The sequence below is a fragment of the Meles meles genome, chromosome 18 (genome assembly GCF_922984935.1).
Source record: "Meles meles chromosome 18, mMelMel3.1 paternal haplotype, whole genome shotgun sequence".
In the NCBI taxonomy this organism is placed as follows: domain Eukaryota; kingdom Metazoa; phylum Chordata; class Mammalia; order Carnivora; family Mustelidae; genus Meles; species Meles meles.
The window spans coordinates 61,923,221-61,944,214 of NC_060083.1; the positions used below are offsets into that span (position 1 = coordinate 61,923,221).

Consider the following 20,994-nt stretch of genomic DNA (forward strand, 5'->3'; position numbering starts at 1 on the left):
GAGGCGCAGAGGGAGGCCACGTGGCCCGGCAGGGTTGCAGGGGGGTGGGGGGGGGGCAAAGAGGGCGTGTGAAAGGACGGGGCTCCCAGACTCCTGCCTGGTCTGGTGCACCTTGGGCCTGGGCTTGCCGGTCTCACTAATGCCACCAGCAGAGCATAGAGCAGCTTCTCTGGGGCCAGCGAAGGAGGGAAAGGGGGGAAGGGTGAGGAGGAAGGGGGGAGGGGGAGCGGGGGAGACCTGGAAGAATGATGGAAGAAGAGGGAAGACAGGAGGGGAAGCAGGAGGGAAGGGAGGAGGGGCAGGGAGGGAATTAAGGAGGGGGAGGGGGGAAGAGGGAAGGGAGAGGGGAAGGAGGGGAAGAGCCACCCATGGGCCAAGGCCAGACCCTTTCCCTCTGACAGCTACTCTGAAGGGGGTCCCTGGTTCCCAGAACCCCGGCCAGCCCCCCCCCCCCCCCCGCCACCAGCTCCGCTCCAAGGTCACTGGGCTACGAAACCCTCAAACACGAGTCTTCCCGCACCACCCCCAGCCCCGGCCATGTGCACAGGCGCGCGGGGGAACAGGGCACACAGGCCCGTCCGCCTACTCCCACCACTCGGCTGCCCCCTCGTCCCACCGACAGGGCTTCCTCCCCGCTGGCTTCCGCCGGCTGGCCCTGGACTCGGCCCATGCAGAGGCCGCTCTGCACGTTGGAGGTGGTCAGTCCTGCTCCACCAGGGGCAAGCAGCGGAGGGACTCGCCGCAGCTCATTGGCCCGTCAGGGGACTGGGTCAAAGGGAGACCCAGAGGCTCCTCCTGCCCCCCCAGGGAGGCCTGTTGGGGGAGGAATCAGGACGGGAGCATAGGGGTAGGACGCAGAGAGGGTGTCCCCTCAAGGAGAGGGTGTCGGGCGGCTGGGATGAGGCCATCTCCAGCTGACCACCCCCCGACTGGTGTCGCTTATTTTAAGTAAGCACAACTCTGGCCAGCACGACCATCTGCATTGTTGGTCTGACTCAAAGGGAGAAAAAAGAAGCCCGACGAGGCGGGAGGCGGGTGCCGGGAGTGGAAACCGGCCGAGCCCCACCCGGAGCTCAGGACCGGCCGCTGCCTTGCCCTAAATTTAACCAGCTGGAAATCTTTTTTAAGTCACTTCCTACTGAACCTTTTGAAATAAAGATTTGCCTTTTAATGGGAGATGTGCATTTCACTGTGAAGAGGGAGCTGAGCAGACTCCTGGCTTTGACTGCAAACCCAGGGAAGCTCCCGGCGTGGACACCCCCCAGCGCTGCCCCTGGGCTGAGGGGCCGGTTCCCAGCCGGTGGGCGCACAGGCTTCCTGGAAGCCAGCAGGAGACCGAGAGAGCCAACCGCGGTGGAAAGGTGCCCTGCCAAGAAAATAAATAAGACGTTCTTGCTCCCGCGGGACAGGCCCCATGATCACGGGAGCCGGCGGCACCGCCCGGGCCGGGCTCCCAACCCGCCACTGCATCTTGGGCCTGAGAGCGGGGCCCTCCTCGTGGGCTGTGTGCGAGGCGCAGCCGGAGAGCCACAGACTGCGGCCCCACAGGAAACAGGAAACGTGCTCTCCGTGGGGATGGCGTGTCACCAAAGCACGCGAAGGCAGAGGTCACAAGCACGCAAGAAACACTCACCGCATTCGACTCCGTGAGCCTGTGCGAGAGGCCGGCTGTGGGACGCAGAGCCCGGCCCTCTCCGATCTCATGATCCCCGACAGAAAGGGGGACCCGGTGCGGGGCAACTCCAGGCCCAGATGACACAGGGCAGAGGTGCAGAGAAGGGAGAGGGAATGTAGGGCTAAGAGCCCCTCGGCCCTGGCCTGGCCGGCTCCTGCCTGGGCGGGGGCCTGCTGAGCTCCCCACCCCACCACGACACCATGACGGTGTCAGGATAGAAACCAACCCCCCAAAGCCTTCTTCCCCAGGAGGCGAACGGTCCCTCATTAACCACTGGCCATCTGTTTTCGGGGCTAGCTCGCCTGCCTGACTTCCCTCGTCCTTTTGCCAAAAGAGCACTTTTTCATCCTTTTCACCATTTTTATCTCAACGGCCATGCGAGCCAGCAGCCAGGCCACGGATCAGTTGAGTTAGCGTCCTTTGTTCTGGGCCCGTACGTACGACCTGGATGTGGCCACGCCTGCCTGGCCCTGTAGGGGGGGTGACAAGGGCCAGCCCTGCTGTCTCAGGTCCAGGGGCCACATCTGCCCCTCCGCTCCCTGGACCCAGCTCAGCGGGACCGGGACGCGGTCCGCGGGAGCTGGGATGTCAGCCCGCTGAAAGTGAGCTGGAGGAAAGCCCGTCTGGCCCTCGGAAACGAGTTCATGGGTCGGGCCATCGCGGCTCCAACAGGGCCCAGACAAAATGTGGAAAAATTCAGGCCGCAATGTCGTCCACACCCACACGCTGTCCCCAACAGTGGGATGATGCTGTCACCGTCTGCCGGCCTTGCCGTCCCCCAGGGTTCGTGGAGAAGGCAGGTGAAGGGGGAGGGACCGGCCTCTAGCTGTCCACCTGACTCCTAACTCCCACCCATCGCCTCATCTCCTCTCTCCCTGCTCTGAACTCCCAGGACGGCTCTAACATGCCAGGAGAAAGTGGGGCTCCGTGAACGCATCGCAGGGAAACAGAGCCCTCCGGGCTGACGACAGCCTCCCCCTGACAACGTACTGACCGTTCCGGGAGCTTCCTGCCTCCTGAGTGTGACGGGCCCAGGGGCAGAAGGACAATGGGGGAAATGGGGGACAATCGACCCACACTATCCTAGACATCCGTGCCTACAGAATCCATCCTCCGTCCATTCAAAGACAAGGGAGCCACGGAGCCACGTTCCTGAGGAAGCCGAGACGCTGCTTCACGTTGCCCCAGGGGCCCACACACGCGGAAGCGGGTACGCACTGCTGGCGTCCCGCGTTGGGGTTCCACAGGCTGCCGTCCCCAGGGCAGCCAGTGTGTGTTTCCATCAGAGGCTTGCCCGGGGAAGGAGCCACTTCCCAGCTCTCGCTGGCCGTCGGCGCAACTCCCTTCCTTGCGGTCACAGGCCCTCACGTCCTGCGGACTGTTGGCTGGGGCGGCCAGCAACACCCGGCGGCCCCCCACAAACCCTGCTCTCCCAGCCCCACGCCTCCGGTCCGACTGCCCTTCTGGGAGCAGAGTCCTCCTGGGCATCGTCGTGGCTTCTGAGCTCCGGGAGGCGTGAGGGTGGGACAGTCAGGAGGCCAAGGCTCCAGGGTCCCCTGGACACCCACGCCCTGGGGCTCTCAGAGAAGATGCTCACCTGCTTCACCCCTTCCTGCCCCCCAGCAGGGCTCTAGGGACAGACCCCGGGGACGGCGACAAGTTCTTTGGCTTCAGGTGGCACCGTGGGGTCCAGAGGCCCCACATCACAGGCCCGGTGGCTCCCTCTCAGCCACCAGCACCCACAGAGCGTGGGTAGGACGTGAAGAGTCATGACTAGCCCAGAGAAGCCAGCGGGTGGCCCCTGGGCCCCTCCAAACCCGTCTTCTGTCTTGGGGCTTTTCCGCTAGGCCTCGGGGACCTAGAGCTGCAGCTCCAGGAGAGAGCGGGGAGCAAGACGGCAGTCAGGAAAAATCCTATGAAAAAGGAAACATTTCAGTAAAAGGTGTTAAAAGATAAAGCAGAGATACACTTTTAAACATTTCATTTGTTTCCTAAAGGTCTCGACAACCGGCTTGTGGAAGCGGACGGTGCGCTTCGGAAAGGTGCTTTCGATTATCTCCTGAGTAGCCGCCCGGCCCCCCGCAGCCCACGCTCATTTATGGAGGTGGCTTTTCCAGCCCCGACTGGCGGCCCATCTGCCAGTGCGGTGACCAGGGGACAGGGCTTCACAGGCGGGCGACCCGGACACACGCAGAGCCGCCTGGCCTCCCCAGGCTTCTCGCGCTGACCCAACGCTGGCCCCTTGGTTCGGGGGCTGCAGAGCTTCTGTCCCCAGCAGAGGGAAAGGAACCAAAGGAGTATTTGCAAAAAGCTGAGTTTAGTAAATATTTTATACCCGTTAATGCGATGGCTTGAAACGATGTGCGGGCTTGGCCCAGGGGAGGGGAGCACATGCCAGGAAACGTGAAGAGGGTCCCCAGGGGGTCCCTGCCAGTGGCGAGCTGAACTCGTCCCCCCAATTCTCAGCCTGCCGGCCAGGACTCACTCACCCCAGATAGCCCGTGTCTCCTCGATGGCCTTCAGACACTGTCTTGGCTTCCAGGAGGGGGTGCATTTGCCATCCCCCCCCCCCCAGCTATGAAATACACTCAGAGCAACGCAGCCAGACCACAGCGGCCACCAGCTGGGATCCCCCGCCACTCTCACCCGGGACCCACTGCCCCCCAAAAGAAGCAAAACATGAAGTCTTGGTGCCCTTCCTAAGAAGGGAAACGTTCCCTGAGCTCAGTTAATGTGGTTCTCAAAGTGGGGTCCCAGGAGCAAAGGTCAGATGAAATGTGGATTCTCGGGCCACACCCAAGACACCACGGAGTGAGATGCTCTGGGCACCGGACCCCACGACTGGGCTGACCACCCCCTCCAGGAGACTCGGACACAAGATCAGTGCCGGGCGCTGGGGGAAGGGGGCCCAGTGGGTCCCGGGTGAGAGTGGCGGGGGATCCCAGCTGGTGGCTGCCGTGGTCTGGCTGCATTGCTCTGAGTGTATTTCATAGCTGGGGGCGGGGGGTGGCAAACGCACCCCCCATCCCCAGCAGAGGGGGCTTGGGAAGGAGCCAAGGGAGTGTGGCCACTCAGAGCTGGACGGTACCGAAACTGCAAAGCTGGGAGCCCCCACTGCCCCTCCCCGCTGCCAGGGGCCTGGAACCTTCGGTGGGGCCGGGCATTTGGGAACGAAGCAGAAAGCCGGGAGCCCTGCTGCAGTTGGAGGGAAGGAGGGAGGAGAGTCTGCCCCCGACCGGCCTGCCAGGGCACCTACACTGGACTGTGTCCCTTCTGTGACACTGTCCCTGGCCCGACCCTTCAGACGGGACTCACTTTCCTGGGCAGGAGCAGCCAGAGGCGGGGGAGGTGGGGGGGCCAGGGGTCTGCGGAAGAGGGACAGCAGCCCATCAAGAAGCCTCCACACGCCCCACCTGGCCCCAGGCCCCTCTGCCCACGGGCCCCATCTCAGGGGGCTCCCCCACCGCACCCCTAGGACTCTGAGCTGGTGCGTCCCCGAGGGAGGGGACTTCCTTGCTGACAGAGGCTTCCCTCCCAGGTCAGGTTGGAGTAAAACCCAGAGGAGGGAGCCTGAGGCCCAAGGCTAACAGGGAGCTGGGGGAAGGGCATGACCCTATCGCGCTTCCCTCCCCGGAGGCTTCGCACCAGAAAGTTCCTCTATCAGCTAGAGGAGTCGGTTGGTGCCAGTGGGAGAGAGAAGTTCTCCTGGGCCTGGTGAGAAGGAGGCAGGTGGTGGGCATTCTGTCTTCCTTCTGGAGGGCCCTGAAGGGAGGGGACACAGCCTGCGGGAGGGCAGGGACAGCAGGACCCCAGGAGGGATGTGGGGTTGGGGGAGGGCAGGGCGCAGTGGGGGGGACGGGGGGAGGGACGCGGGGCTGGGGGGAGGGCAGGGCGCAGTGGGGGGACGGGGGGGCGGCCCAGATGCCAGTAGATGTCTCAGATGCTGCCGTGGGGCATCGTAAGGAGGTGCCCCGACTCTCTCTCCTGAGGACTGGTGGCAGCCAAAGCCATTAGCCACGAAAATGAGATGGAAGGGAAGGGCCTGGTCGGCAATCATAGCAGGTAAGCAGGTCGGGTGAGAGAGGACCCCGCAGAGGACGCCGGGGTCCAGCCATTGACGTCTCGGAATCTCTCCTGCCCCCACCAGGGCCCTGCTCTCACCACCACAGTCTGGGCTCAGTGTGGCCCAAGAGAACCGTGGGGGCTCCCCACACGTTCCCTTGTGCGGACAGCACCAAGGGAAGGTGGTCCCCAGGGGGCTGGGGGTCCCCAGAGGCTGCTGCAGCAGCACGGGGGGTGGGAGTCCAGGGGGCATGGCTCAGAGGACATGGGAGGCCCAGGGCAGGGGAGGAGCAGAGGAATCAGGCTCAGGAAGGCAGGCCCAGGTCACTGCAAGGGCGGGTGAGCCTGCCTTCCCATCCGAGCGGCCCCTGCCTGAGACTGAGAACGTGTGACAGGTGTGCAGGGGCCTGCTCTGGGGCAGTCCCACCGTCGCAGAGAGCGGCAGCCCCCACCAGGGCAGGGGTGGGACCCCCCCACCCCGCACTTCCGCTCCCGCAAGATCGAGGACACGAGTGCTGTGTGGCCTCAAGCAGGCCCCTGGACCTCCCTGGGCCCCCTCAGAAGGATCTACGAAATCAGGGGTGCGAAGCCTGGCCATAGCGTGGACACATCTGTTCGGGGGGAACAGCGACGACCCTCCTGAGCCAGTGAGAGCCCCTCCTGGATTTCTGGGTCTCAGCAACAAACACGTGACCTCACACCGATGCTGGGCATGAAGGAGAGGCAGAGGGCAACCAGGCTGGGGCAGTGGACCACGCGCCTCCCTCTCTCCATCGCTGACCCGGGGCCCTGGTCCCCTTTTCCCTGGAGACACTCTGGGTGTCCCCTGACCCCGCCCCTCTGAGATCTCTGTCCCATGAGGCATGGGCCTGGGTCAGAGGCCAGCCCCCTATGAGCACTGGGCCACTCTGTCCTCGCCTTGAAACAGGAACGGGAACAGCAGAAGAGCACAGGAAGGGGCTGAGTCCCTGTGTGCCTCAGTTTCCCCCACGTGCAGCACGAGGCACCATGGAGTCAGCCTCACGCGGGGAAGGAGCCTGGCACTTCTAGGATCTCAGCAAGGAGCTTCGTCATCATCCGTGGACCCCAAAGAAGGATCCAGATAATAGACACGCACCAGGACACGGGCTTCGGCAGGACCCGTGCTGAGACTGGAGCCCACGGGGACGCTGCGCGGGGACAACGCACGTCTCTGCGAAGGAGTCCACGTAAAGAACAACGCGACAGCTGTTCAAGCGGAGTCTGTACACACAGGCTCACACAGGCTGACGGGAGCGGAAGGGCCGAAGCAGTCCCGGTGGGCGTCGAGGCACGAAAGGAGACGCGAAATGTGGCCCGGCCACACCGTGGACTGCTCCTCAGCCGTGCAAAGGCACGGACTCGGACACGTCCTGCAACACGCACGGGCCCGGAGAACACGGCGCCCCGAGGGCAGAACCAGACCACACGCTGGACGATTCCATCCACGTGAAACATCCCGGGCGGGCAGCCCCAGAGGCAGAGGGAAGGCTGGTGGCCGCCAGGGGTGGCCGCTGAGGCCGTTCCAGAAGTGGACAGCGGCGGTGCTCGCAGACACGGCCGGGCACGGGAGGCCGCGGACTTTACCAAGGTTTGTCTACCGGACGCGGGGTCCACCCCAGCGAGATGAAACGAAGACCACGACGCGGTAAGAGAGCGGGCTCCGGCCGGCTGCAGGACGGGGGTCTCAGGGCCACCGGCGGGGAACGGTCCCAGCGACCCTACCAAGTACAGATGTTACTGCTCCTCCTCCACTCGTAAAGGACTCGAAGCCCAGAGAGAGTGAGCGACCTCTCCCAGGCCACCCAGCCACTACGGGATATAGTGGGATTTGACCCCGCCGTCTGGCTCCAGGAGAGTTGAGTTGGGGGAGGAGCCTAGGGAAGAGGGTGGCAGGATGTGGGCAAGGGACAGAGAGTGACCTACAGCGGATGAAGGGTGGGCGGGGGGCGCTGCCCAGCCCTGAGCCCGCACGGGTGCAGACACCCGGATCACACTCTACACGGCGTCCAGGGGACCTTCTGGAAGGCAACCTGGAGCCTGTCACGCCTCCTCCTCCACCCTGACACCCCCGTGCCCCCGCTCGGTCCCTTCCCTTCTGCCTGGAGCAGGGGGACTGGCCGCCCTGGACAGAGCTGCCCCCGGCAACAGGAAAACCCAGCACCCAGTCCACACCAAGCTCTGTGGGAACAGCCATGCGCTGCATTCTGTCCGCAAAGGTTTTGCTTTGTAACTGGTCAGAAAGAAAGGGAGGGAGGGAGGGAGGAAGAAAAAGAAAAAGGTGTTTTCTAGCATCATTACCAACAGAAGAACACACAGGATCAATTCTCCCAACCCCCTCAGGCCTAGGGCACAGCCATGGCGCCCCACACAGGGGTCTGAGGACTGACGTCACAGGGGGTGACCCCAAAGCCTCCCCCGGATGCCCAGAGTCCTCACGCCCACCACGGTGGAGTGGACCACCCCCCACCTCCTGCCCTTGTCCCACCCTAAGCCTGCAAGGGCTCAGCCATCCCGTCCTCTGGGAAGCAGGTTTGGCCCCCCACCAAGGTGATCCTCCCTCCACAGTGACCCTCAGCCATGACCCCTCGTCCACTGTAGTGAGCTGACTGTTGATGACAAGGGAGTGCTTGTCCTCTGCCTGTGCCCGGAGTCCCCTGGCTTCACCCCGTGCCAGGCGTTCTACCTGGGCACCACCTGGACCCTCGGGAGACGCTCGGGAATCCCTCCAGCTCTGTGAGCACCGGCCCGGTGTCAGCTGCAGGGAGGGGGGCTACAAGACCCCAGAGCAGCCCTAGGCAGGGACACCCAGCCCAGAGCCCTGGGACCGAAGGGACACCCAGCCCAGAGCCCTGGGACCGAAGGGACACCTGCAGAACACAAGCAGGCCTGGGCCTCCTCCCAATTCAGCCCCAGGTGGACAAGCAAAGCCCCACCAGGGGCCTGGAGCAGATGGGGCAGGCTCCGGAGCCCTGCCCGGCCCGCCATCTGTCCTGACAGTCGGCCCATCTGCCCAGGCAGCCCCCCCTCCCAGCCCACCATCTGCCTGCTTGGCCCTCCTCCTGGCTCCCCCAGGGCTCGGGAAGGGATGGGGCAGGAGCCAGAGCCCGGACCTGGCTGCCTCGGCCCGACCCCATCTGGCACCCCTGAGGGGAAGGGGACAGCAAGAACCCAGCCAGGGCAGGGCCACCTCCCCGGAGGCTGCTCCATGACTGGGGGGTGACAGGGGAAGGACAGGAGGGCCTCGCCCCTGGAGGGGGCAGCAGCCACACCTCTCCTCTCCCTGCAAGGCCTGGCGTCCCTGCTGAAAAGGCCTTGACCGGCCCCTTGTCCAGGCCTTCCCTGCCCACCTGGCTTGCCCACCCCACCCCTGCCCGGCAGCTCCTCCAGGGTCCCTGGGAGCTGGCCAGCGCCTCCCCCTCCCTGAGAAACGAGAAGAGGAGTCTCCCTCCGGGCCCCTGAAGACAGGCTGGTGAGGGCAGACGGGCACTGGAAGGCCCAGCTCTGCCTCTAAGGCCCGGCAGCCAGGCTCCTGTGTTAGCGACCCCAAATCCCCCCACCGCTCACTCCCGAGGAGCCCGGTGCCGAGAGGGCCAGGCCTGCCTTTGGAAGCCCACCTCGGGTGCGGGGCCTCGCGGGCCCTAGGGGGGCAGTGGCCGAGCCATGGTGACGAACAAACCCAAGAGGTCTGCAATGCGGCCTCGGACCCTCCCTCCGCCTTGGGCCCTTTGCTCATGAAACCCCCGGTTCCCCACGTCCTCCCTGGAGCTCCTCACAATGTGACGTGATCTCTCGGCCACAGAAGAAATGTGGGCTGCGTGAGCTCCACTTGGCGAAGGGGGAGGGAGAGAAGGGCTGGCAGGGGTAAGGCAGGGCATGGCGGCCTACCAGGCCCTCTGGCTCTCTCCTGGAGGGTCAGACAGGGAAGCAAGTCCTCGGTGCAGCCCAGCAGGTGGTCAGTCCCTCTGTCTGGTCCCACAGCCGCCCCCCCCCCCACTCCCCATCCTGCCCTCAGAGCCCCAGGACGGCCCCCAGCAGGGAAGGCGGTGAGGGGCCGGAACCCAGGAGCCCCCAGCTGCCACTGCAGCCCCCCTCCCTCCCCAGGGCCAAGCGGCCGATCAGGACGTGCCCCACCTTCCAACCATCAAGACTCTCAAGCGGGACCCCAGGAAGAGCTTCCTTTTGCCACGCCGGACGGAGGATGCCTTCCCAGTGACCTGCCGTTCACCAGACCCCCTGGAGCCAGGGACGCCCTTCCTGCCGTCCACCACACTGGACCACCCCCCCCATTTCCACCCGGGGCAGGAAGTTGGAACCCCAGGTGCACCCACCAGCTGGCCTCCTCACTCCGTGACAGCCACCTGCCCCCCGCCTCAGCTGGAGGACCAACGGACACCGGTTCTCCTTGTAGGGGCAGGCGGAGGAGACCCCCGGCAGCAGGGCTCTGCGGCTGTCACCATTGCCGGCACAAGCGTGCTGGGGTTGGGGACTGCACCAGCAAACCCACATCCACGCACCCTGGGGAGCACAGGGGACTCTGTTCTCCCTTGGCCCCAGGGCCTGGCCAGGAGCAGAGAGCCTTGGAGCCAAGTGGGTTCAAAGTGGGGGAGGCCCCAGCAGCAGATCAGTGGCTGGACAGCGCCACCTGGTGTCCTTCTCTGAGACTACAAAGCCTGGGGACCTTTTTGTTCGTGATCTGTGGTTTTCCCGCGAGGGATTTCTTTCCCTCTTCCCAGCAGAGCTCCGTGACTATCAGAACGCCCTGCCCTCTAATCGGATTCTGCTTAGATATGGCTACTTATCAGAGGGCCCAACCCCTGCACTTCAAACAAGACAGGACAATAAATCCTCCGACAGTCCCCAGGGAGCCTCCTGCCGCCAGCCCCCCGCGTCACCAGCCGCCCCAGGGAGTCGCCCTTCCTCCCGTTCCCGGTGTGCCACCTCTGGGGGGGAGAATCGGAAATCCCCAGCCAACCAGGGACAGATCAAGCCTAAAGTGAAGACTATTGGTTAAAACATGCTAAATACATAAAATAGAAAAATATGTAGAAAAAGAGAAAAAATTTCCCTAGAAACCCCCTGGACGTAATAGGCCCCCAACTCTACTTGGGAAAGTGCTCGTGAAAAGAAGTGAATTAAGGCTATTCCTTGTTGGGCGGCGTCCCAGGGTAACTATAAGGCCAGCTGAAGGGGACGGTTTGGTTTGATTAACGGGAGGATTCCAGCTCCTCGCGGCAGATGGATGCTGTCATTTGGAAATCGCCATTTTGCAAGCTCTTGTGACCTAGTTATTTCCTGCAACGGTCATGGGTGGATGAGACCAGGGATGAGAGGGGTCAGCAAAGAGCTGGGGCGTGCCCGGGGGACCTGCGGACCCGGGCCAGTGTCGCAGGTGAGCCTCAGCGGGAGACACAGGCCCGCCTGGGAAGGGTTCTGGCAGAGACGAGCCTGCGTCCCATCAGGTTTCCCAGCTAGACTTGTTTTCAGGAGAGATGGGGACAAAGGGACGCCGCGGGAAGGTGCGGAAGGTGCGGACGCCGCCGGACAGCGGATCCGGCGTCCACAAGGCACGGCGGGAGGGAAACTGGGGCGGGGGTGATGCCTGAGCTAGACCCAGAGAGATTTCAGAGGCCCAGCGATCACTCTTCATGCGTGGACCTTGCTGGGAACCCAATTTAAACAAACCAGCGGCAAAAAGATACTTCCAAGGCCATCTGAGACGTCAGTTACAGTTCCAGATGGGGCATTAGCCCATAGGGAGGAATTCCTGCTGATTTTGATACTGTGTTACCAGGGCTGTAATTATGTCACGAAGTTTCCCCTATTTGGAGGAGCAAAACCACAGAACGTCTGCTCGGGGTCGGAGGACAGCTCAGCCCCAGAGAACAGCAAAGCTCAAGGAGACAATAAAGCAAACGTGACCGTCAGTGACCGTCCCATCAGGATGACCTTGCACAGGAGAGCGTACTGTGCATTCTATCTTTGGGGGATTATGAAATCTTCCATTATACAAATTTTTTAAAAGGAAGACACGTCCTGCCTCCTGCAAACTTCACCCGACATGAACATCCTGGGAGAAGCATCATCACAGAAGCTGATCCATCCTGCATCCCGGCCCCCGCTCCTCTCTTTCTCAGGGGCCTGTCTTGGGGAGGGGACATCTCTGGAGTCATAGTTGACGGTCCGTGTGTCTCTGAGTCCGTAGGGCTTCTGCAACCAGGCTGGGCCCCTGGGCAGAGTCCCTGTCTCATCCCCACAAGCTCCAGCACCCTGGGTCCTTGAGCGGCCCGAGCCAGCTGTTCATCCCCGGTGATAAGGATTTGATGATTCTGCACCACCTTATCCTTCCCAGAAACCAGCTTAGATATGGCTAGTCAAAAAAAAAAAAAAAAAAAAAAAAAAAAAATCTCAGCTGGCAAAGCACTTTCTCTAGCCACCAAGACCCCCTGTCCTTCCGCCCACCAAGGGGTGCCATCAATATCCCTGTGAGCAAAGATACACCACACCTTCTGCATGCTGGGGGCTTCCCGGCTGTGCCCACGAGCAGGGGCCTCCGAGGGTGACTCTTTCCCTGTCCGCCTCCTACTCTCAGCCCCCAAGCAACCTGCCCGGGAGGGTCCTGGGTTTCAGATCTCCGTCTACGCCACCAGCCTTCAGAAAGCACCTCCCCCATGGCCTGTCACACAGCAGGTGCCCCCGGTTGACAACACAGGCTGAGATGGAGGGTCACGGAGATGCATGTAAATTAAGGTGTCGTGCTGTGGCCGCATTACAGGGGACACAAGGCCGGCCTCCAGCAAGATTTCCTGAACCTTCCCCGGGAGGGTCTCCGCCGCCGAAGCACACCCTCTCTCCTGCCCTCCCTTGGACCCAGACCCAGCTGGGTCACCGCGGCCCACAGTGTGGTTCTTGACTTCGGCCCCGCACACTTCCCCTGGCCACCAGGAGGCGGAATCTGTGATGACAGCAGCGGCCACGTGAAGGGGCTTCTCTGCCCAAAGACATTTGCTGCCCGAGAGGGATGCCATCCTCCCCTAGGTGGGGGCGAGAAGTTGGAGCAGGTGTAGCGGGGACATGTTAGCTGTCCCTTATCTGCCCGGCTCGGCCAAAGGTAGCCCCTTATCTGCCTGACATGCCCCTTCATTATCCAGGCACACAGCTTCGGAGCGGCTATAAAACAGCTGGTTCTGGAGATAGCAGGTGCTCTGAGCTCCCCTGAGGGAAGTAGCCCTGACGGACCCAGATGCCATCAGTCTTCTTCCTGCTGCCTGGGTAGGGAAGGGCCCTGGACCGGCCTGGCCCTCGGGCAAAGTCAGCACCGCCACGCCCCCCACCAGTGTGGTCGGCCTTGTGCCGGGAGCCAGTGGAGGGATGGGCACCCCTTATACTGTGCAGAGAGCCCCAGGCATAGCCCCTGGGCCACCACACCCACCCAGGGCTACGGGGGGGCCCCTCCACACCCCTGCGCCGCAGAGCTCAGCTGCTGGGACAGGATGGAAAGCCTCGAAGCCAGCACACCCCAGAAACACACTTTGGGGAGGTTCCAAGCCTGAGTCCTCCTGGAGACCGCGGCCAGAGGCCCAGACTAGCTGGAGTTCTGAGGAGAAAGCGGAGGGAAAGATTGACGCCTGAAACACCTTGGGGACAATGACAAAGTTCCAGGAAAAAAAAAAACACAAAACCCTCATGGACTAGCTGCAGGGGAGATGGGCTTGCAAGGGGGTGGCAGCCAGCAGCGGGCTCTCCCCTGGGGGGGGGGAGGCTGGGAGGGCTCAGCCACAGATGGGACCAAGGGGGTGACCAGCCTGGCCAGCCAAGGCCAGGAAGAAGAGGGTCCTGGACACACCACCACCCCCCACCCCAAGACACACGCAGAGTCAGGGTCACTGGGGGATTGAGGTGGGAAGACAGGAGTGTACCCTCAGGTCCCCTTGCCCTGTTCCCCTCTGCCTTCCTGCCCCAACCAGCTGACGGTGCTGCTGACTTCCCCACCCACACAACCCTGCCTTGTCCTCCGGGGTCAAGGTCCCTGAGAGGGTGGGGAAATGCCCACCCAGGCCTTTGCTGCCCAGGGAGAAAGCTCATGCTCCAAGGACAGACACCGTGATGCTGAACGCCTCATTTCTCGTCTTCCTCCTTGTGATGGACCTGCTGGGGTCTGCTGGCATTTGGAGGCAGGGGGAGAGCGGGACAAGCCAAGGAGGACTCCCTGGGGCAGATTCTCAGGGTTGAGGGACACTACAGACCACAGGATCCCCAGACCCCCAGCTCTCTCTCCACAGCACAATGAGCCTAGCATGACCTGGGGCTGGGCTGAGCACCGGGCACCTCCCCTCTCCTCCCACTCACGGCCCTTACAGAAAAGCCCACAGATCCAGATGAACCAGCAGGGGCAGAGGCATTACTGGAAAGTGTGGCTGGAGGGGGGGACCTACATCCCAACGGGCAGCAGAGGCCGCCAAGGCCGGCAGCTGGCAGGAGCGGGAGCACTGGGCCGGGGCTGCCTGCCCGAGACCCCACCCGATCTTTCCCAGGCGACCAAGTCCTTCCCTGCTCACCTGTCCTCAGTGGAGACGCAGGGCCTGTGCCTCAAGGGCTAGGGACCTGGGGCCCACCCTTCACCTCCCAGGTGCCAAGGGCAGGAAGGGCTCGGCTGATCCAAGCAAAGCACAGACTCAGGCCCTGCCCAACCTCCCCAGCCAGGCTGGCTCCCCAGTCCTGGTCAGCACCCACCCAGCCCCTCTGGGGTCCTCCAAGCCAGGCTAGCGGTGAGGGGAGGAGTCTCCTTCATGCTGATCCAGAAAGTGAGCTGCTTAGACAAGCAGGTGCCGTGGAGCACCAACCAGAGGCACAGGGAGGACCGCACAGAGCCACACACCCTGCCCAGCCCCCCCTGCCCCCGACTAACCTCCGGGGACACCTCCCCAGGCCCCCGCATGGAGGTCCCAGAGGCGGGGCCTGCCAAGTCTGGGCGTCCGGCCAGCCCAGCCCCTGACCAGCTCTCCAAGGTGAGCAGACTTCACGCTCTCCGGACCTGGGAGTCCATTGTCGTGAGACGGCAGCTGGTGTCCCTGAGCAAATGGTGGAGAACGGGGCTCAGTGAGGAGGACGCCGGGGGACAGCGAACCGAGGGCAAGAGGAAGCTGGCAGAAGGTGAGCACAAGGACAGGAGCCAAGCTTCGGAGCAGGAGAGCCGATGGAGGGAGGGAGGGGTGACAGGGTGATGCTCTTGATGGCCCCTGATGGCCCAAGCAGGGTGATGGCCCCAGAGAACAGCCAGTGCCACTCAGGAACAGCCACCAAGCCTCCTCCTGCAGCCCCCAGGGGAGATCGCCGGCCCTGGGAGCCTGCCTGGGGCGCAGGGTCCAGGGTGCAGCTCCCCGCCCAGCTGGGTGGGAGGAGGTAATGATGGGGGAGGAGGGTTGGAGACCCCCGACCCCCAAACTGGCCTAAAGGCAGGGCCCCGTGGCTGTGGACCATCTCGCAAAGGCTACTGGTGGGGAGCCAGAGGTCCCAGGCCTGCGAGGCTCAGCGGACTCTCCGAGCGAAGCTCCGGGGCCCTGCTGGCTAGAATCCCCACGCCCCACACCCGCACCCCAGCCCCCACGGACAGCGAGCGCCCCGCACAGGCCACTGAGAATGTTCTGTTCAGCAGCTCATCACTCACTAAGCACTAAGACGAAGACAAAATCAAAACTAACCTTTAGGGGTGCCTGGGTGGCTCAGCGGTTAAGCAGCTGCCTTCAACTCAGGCCCCGATCTCAGGGTCCTAGGATTGAGCCCCACATCGGGCTCCCTGCGCAGCAGGGAGTCTCCTTCTCCCCCTGCCTGCCCCTCCTCCCTGCTTGTGTGCTCTCTCTCTGAAAAATAAATATTTCAAAACAAAACTAACCTTTTTGTCACACTCAACCCACATGTAAGTGGACGTCTCATGATGCTTGAGGAAAAAGACCGCTGGCTGCCGTCCCTTGGGTCGTGAGCCTTAAAATTATGCTAATTGCCCTCTCCAGGCTCGTCTGTATGTTCCAAGTGTTCTGAAATGAGCATGAACTACTTCCAAAATTATCTTCCTAGTTACCACTGGCATCTAAAACTATTTTACTGGGGCGCCTGGGTGGCTCAGTTGGTTAAGCGTCTGCCTTCAGCTCAGGTCATGGTCTCAGGGTCCAGGAATCGAGCCCCCCATCAGGCTCCCTGCTCAGTGGGGAGCCTGCTTCCCCCTCTCTGCCTGCTTCTGTTCTCTCGCTCTCTGTCACATGAATAAAAATCTTCTTAAAAATTAAAAAACAAAAATAAAACTATTTTACTTATTCGTAAAATGGGGGTGGGGATGGGTAGTGGTTTTACGACCGTGATCTCAGTTTGCGGGTCTGGCCCCCACCGGAGGACAGGGGGGAGCCCCGTCCTTCTTATCCTCATCTGGAAACCCCTGACACAGCCGGGGCCTCGCTGGGACTGTCCAACCAGGCAGCATCTGGAATTCTCCAACCGAGTGCCGAATCCCCCTTAACATTCTTGGCATCTCAGAAAGGCCCCAGGGTCCCAGGGTCTTTTTATTTAATTTTTACTTGCAGTAAAACACCACGAGATCCGCATTCACGCTCTTGTGCACCTGACCTGCGGAACTTTGTCATCATCCCAAAGTGAAACTCTCTCCCTGTTAAACACTAACTCCCGCCCCTTCCTCTGACCCCTCACGCCCCCCCATCTGGGTCTGACGACTTCAGGAACCTCTCAGAAACGGAACCCTACACTCTCTGCCCTGTTGTGACTGGCTGACTCCACCTGGCTCCATGTCCCCCAGGCCCATCCACAGGGCGGCAGGTGTCCGGACACCCCTCCCATCTAAGGCGGCGTGACATTCCACCGTGGGGACAGACCCTCCTCCTCCTCCGACGGACTCCTGGCCTGTCCGTGTTTTAGCTCCTGTGAATCCCCACTATGAACATGAGCATGCAAATGTCAGCCGTGGTCCCCCGTCCGGGGAGCCAACCTCCCTCCCTCCTTCATTCCTCAGTGGTGGGGCAAGCAGACCCACACACCCGTAATGTACACAGGTGACAAGCGGTTCAACAGAACAATCGTCAAGGTCCCCGAGGCTCTGCCGGGGGCCACAAGGAAAAGCTCCCAAGTTGGGGGCGGAACCTTCCTCCAGCTTGGGAAGGAGATGGTGGCTCTGGGAAGGAGACCGATCAGGGGTCCCCGGACACGGGAGACCCAGGGGACCCACGGGGGCCAAGCGCCCAGGGCCGGGAAGCCCCACCTGAGAACGTGGGTTTTGTCCTTCCGTGATGGAATCAGGAGAGGGACGGGAAGGTCTCACTTTTCTAAAATGTGGGCGGAGCTGGAGTATTTTTCCAGGAGAGAGCCCCCAAAGGCCGGATACATTAAATTCAGAGACTGTGCCACTCAGGGGGCTGAGACACGGGGGCAAGTCGGCATCCCTCCCGCCCTGTCGCCCCCCACTGCCAGCTCCCACTCCGTCTTCCTCCCTTCTCCCCCACAGTGGTCAAGCCCACTGACCGCAGCACAGTCTGGTCTCTTCAGGGACCTCGCCCTGCAGGGCCATCCCTACCCTGGGACAGACCCCCTCTTCAAGACAAACTGTCCCCATGGCCCAGAGCCGTCCCCCCCACCCCCCAACACCGGAGTCCAGACCAGGCAGCCCCACCACCCCCCCCGGACCTCAGGACCCCGTCTCCCTGCACGCCAGGAGGGAAGCCAGGGAGGAGGGGAAGGGCTGCGAGGGAGGGGAGCACCGGGAGTCCCCAGAGAGTCCTGCTAACCCACAGCACATAATCCTGTTAAAATATTAATCCTCATTTAGCCGGAGGCGAGGTGGCCGCGGAGATAAAGCTCCTGAGCAGGAGTGAGAGGCAGCAGCCCCTGCCGGAGCGGACGGTCGTGCTACTGACCTGCTGTCGTGACATCGGGCTGGGCCCGGCGTCAGGAACAACCAGCAGCAGGCAGGTCCCGGTTGCAGTGGGCAAGGGAGTCACGGCCGCCCGCCACAGTGGAGGGAGGGTGCTCACTGGGGGGGGGGGGGTTCTGTTAATCTCTCCAGCAGAGTTGGGGGGAGGCTGCTTCTCTCAGCTCCTTCTCCCCCCACAGAGCCGCTGGACAGCGGGACACTAGACTGCTGGGGCCTTTGGGAAGGAACCATCAGCCTCAGGCCGCCGTCTCTCCCCACAGGAACACCACCGTGGCCAAAAGGATCATGATGCCTCCTGGCAGTTCACCTGCTGAGCCCAGGCCTGTCCCCCAGACACCTGTCCAGGCTCCATGGCTCAGGCCCCCCAGGGACATGAGGATGAAGCTCCCCGGCCAGCCCCCAGCCAGGGGTTCCCGGGGCCCCCCTCCAAGGCGGCTGGCATGGCAAGGGCAGCATCGGGGTCCCTGTTTGGAAAGGGTCATCTGCCACGCCCCCAAGTCAAATTCCTTGTCTACTTCCACCGTGACGGCAACGCTCCTCTCCAGCCGTGTGTTACCAACACCACAGCCTTCGCTCCGAAGGGGCACGGCCGGGGCACTGGGAGAGGCCCATGAGACCCAAGTTTGCCACTTGTCACTGTGGACAGGACTTCCACACGCCTTGGATAGAGGGGAGGGCCCCTGGCCGGAGCACCTGCTCCCGCGTCCAGCCCCCCGGCCGGGGTGATGGGGGCTCCCCGGCGGGCCGCACCTGTCCAGGACCGTCCTGGTTTGGAGACTTCACTCTTGCCGCTCACGCCAACAAGCCACCTTCCTGCCTCCTGGGTGCTGGGCACCGTACCGGAGACGGTACGGCCAGAAACCAGGGCACTGTCACTTGTCACACCCAGCTCTTGGTCTGTAATAGCAGCGCCAAGAGAAGGAACCAGGGTCCTTGAGAAACGCCTGATTCCAGGGCTGGGCGGCAAACACGGGAGGGGAGCCTGGACACCTTCTGGTCCTAGAGGGCAAGGATGGACTTGAGGACACAAAGCGGTGGGCATGACAAGGGACCCAGGAGCCCACAGAAAGAGCTCCCGGGGGCCAAAGAGGAAGCAGTTAGAGCAAGGGGACGGACAGGGAGCAGCGGGCTGTAATCCCCACTGCGAAAGAGACCTCTGTGAGCCCGAGCTGGCATAAATCACTGAACGGAGGGACAAACAGGGAGAAGAGACAAGTGTCCTGCTCAGAACTCCAAACGACCGGTGTAGACCCTCTGTCCCCACGGAGGTGGGGCACGACCCCTCACCCCCGACGTGTGCGGGGCACACGGTGACCTTCCTTCCGAAGAACAGAGCACCAGAAAGGAGGACCGTCCTGCGGAGACACCCGGAGACGCGATCATGGTGAAAAGGTCACGTCGCAGCGATGAATCACGGTGATAGGACGTCTCTTGATATGATAGAGCGGCACTTTATCTCTGTGCCCCTCTCCCCAAGCCCCAGAACCCCTGTGTAATCAACAGAAAGAGAACAGATAATACCAGCGGAGGGACGCTCTACAGAACGCCTGACCAGCACTTCTCCAAACCGTCCATGTCATCAAAAACAAGGAGAGTCTGGGGAACGATCACACCCCAGAGGGACATGGGGACACGGTGATAACCTAACAGGATCCTGGAACAGGGCCAGGGCAGCAGGGCAGGCACGGAGTAACCTGAGCCTAACGAGGACTTGTCAGCATTGAACAGGATGATGACTTACCCACATGCTCGCGCCGCCGTGCAAACACGCCGCAGAACGCAACACGTTACCAGCGCAGGAAACCAGGCGGGCGGCGTGTGGGAACTCGACCATGTCCGCAGTGTTTCCACAAGCCTCAGGCTGTCGTCAAATAAAGAGTTTATTTTTTAAAAATGTTCTCCCTAACCAAAAGTACGGTAGATGTTTGCACAAATTCGCCTTCTAAGCAGTGTATTTACTCGTCTGACAAGTACCAGGTGAAGCCTACTCTGGGCCGGTCCTCGTGCCAGGCTCTGGGGATGGGACGTGAACACTATGGCAAGCCCCGTCTTCAGGGAGCGCGGGGTCTACCGTCTACCCGAAGAATGACCAGTGTGCAAGAGGGCGGGGAGAGTTACGAGTGACAAACAGAGATGACAGACGCCTACGAAAAACGGAGTTTTCTGCCAGAGTGCAGATTCCAAAAACACACACACTACAAAACACACAACCGATGAAGCCCCAGGATGCGATGGCCGCTTGGACCCCCCAGACGGTCTGAGAGATGGCACCCTGCCCGTGGGGAGCAGAGCTAAGGAGGTGGGGCATGGAAAATCGCCCAGCCTCTCTGGCTTTCGGACATCGCTGTACATTAAGGACACGAAAGGAATAAAAAAACCCAATGGACACCATGGGGCAGAAGAGAGGGGACAGCTCGTGGCTGATGGGACCAGCGACTCACAGCCTAAGCCGTTCCTGACAGCAAGAGGACCGGACGCACCAAGCAGCCTCCCCCTCCTTGTCCAAGGGCCCTTCCCGGGCAGTGCACCCCAAGGAAGTGATGTGAACACAAGAGGGGAAGCCAGTGATCGCACCATGGTGACAGCTGCACCGGGTTTAAAAGAAGGTCAGCGGGGCACCGGGGCGTCAGTCGGTGAAGCGTCTGCCTTCGGCTCAGGTTATGATCTCAGGTCCTGGGATCGAGCCCTGCATCGGGCTCCCTGCTCCGCTGCTCCCCTTGCCTGTGCTCTCGCTCTCTCCCAAGTAAATAAATCTAAGAAAAGAAAAAAAAAAAACGTTAACAGCCTCGAAGCCCGACATGAGGGTCCTCAGCGGCTGGTGCACTGGTGGCATTTAGAAGGGGGTCGCAGCAGGGTCGCAGCCTGGCTCCTCGTCTATGCTGGGTGCCGGCCTCGGTTTCCCCACCCATAAAGCAGCGTATTACCGACTCCTGCCTCCCAGCCCACCCCGAAGCCTGGAAGAGCTCCCGGGAAAGCCAGGGCCTGGTCTGCGGAAACGCCCGGCACTGCTGGCCACGGGGGCGAGGACGCCCTCTGCTTGCGGTCTCGTGCTCTCAGCGGCCACGGCAGGGAAGGGAACCGACGGGCAGAGCCTCCCGTGAGTGCAGGGGGGATGCGCCGAGCCGTGCAGGAGGCCGAGGAGAGGCCCTTCCCGCCATCTCCGGGCCGGGCCCAGGCAGGCGGGCAGGCGAGGGGCAGCAGGACTCGAACCCACAGCCAGGGCCAGCGGGGAAAGTGCGCGGGGACACCGTGTCCGCGAGGCCCCGCCCACCCTCACCCCTGCACGCACCGGCCCAAACCCACGCCA

General features: G+C 62.4%; 1 protein-coding gene across 4 annotated transcripts in view; it reads right to left on the reverse strand.

The window, feature by feature from the left end:
- Positions 1-20,994, reverse strand: part of LOC123930193 — a 32,966-nt gene that overhangs the window by 11,645 nt on the left and 327 nt on the right. The window contains exons 2-6 of one of the 4 annotated variants that reach the window (XR_006816006.1): positions 20,262-20,440; positions 19,429-19,548; positions 5,321-5,457; positions 3,273-3,588; positions 286-1,366 (exon numbers count right to left, since the gene is read on the reverse strand). The gene's annotated coding sequence lies outside the window, so the exon portion shown is untranslated. Of the gene's footprint in view, positions 1-285; positions 1,367-3,272; positions 3,589-5,320; positions 5,458-19,428; positions 19,549-20,261; positions 20,441-20,994 lie in introns of those variants that run through there. The other 3 variants (XR_006816003.1, XR_006816005.1, XR_006816004.1) reach the window with 3 other exon arrangements.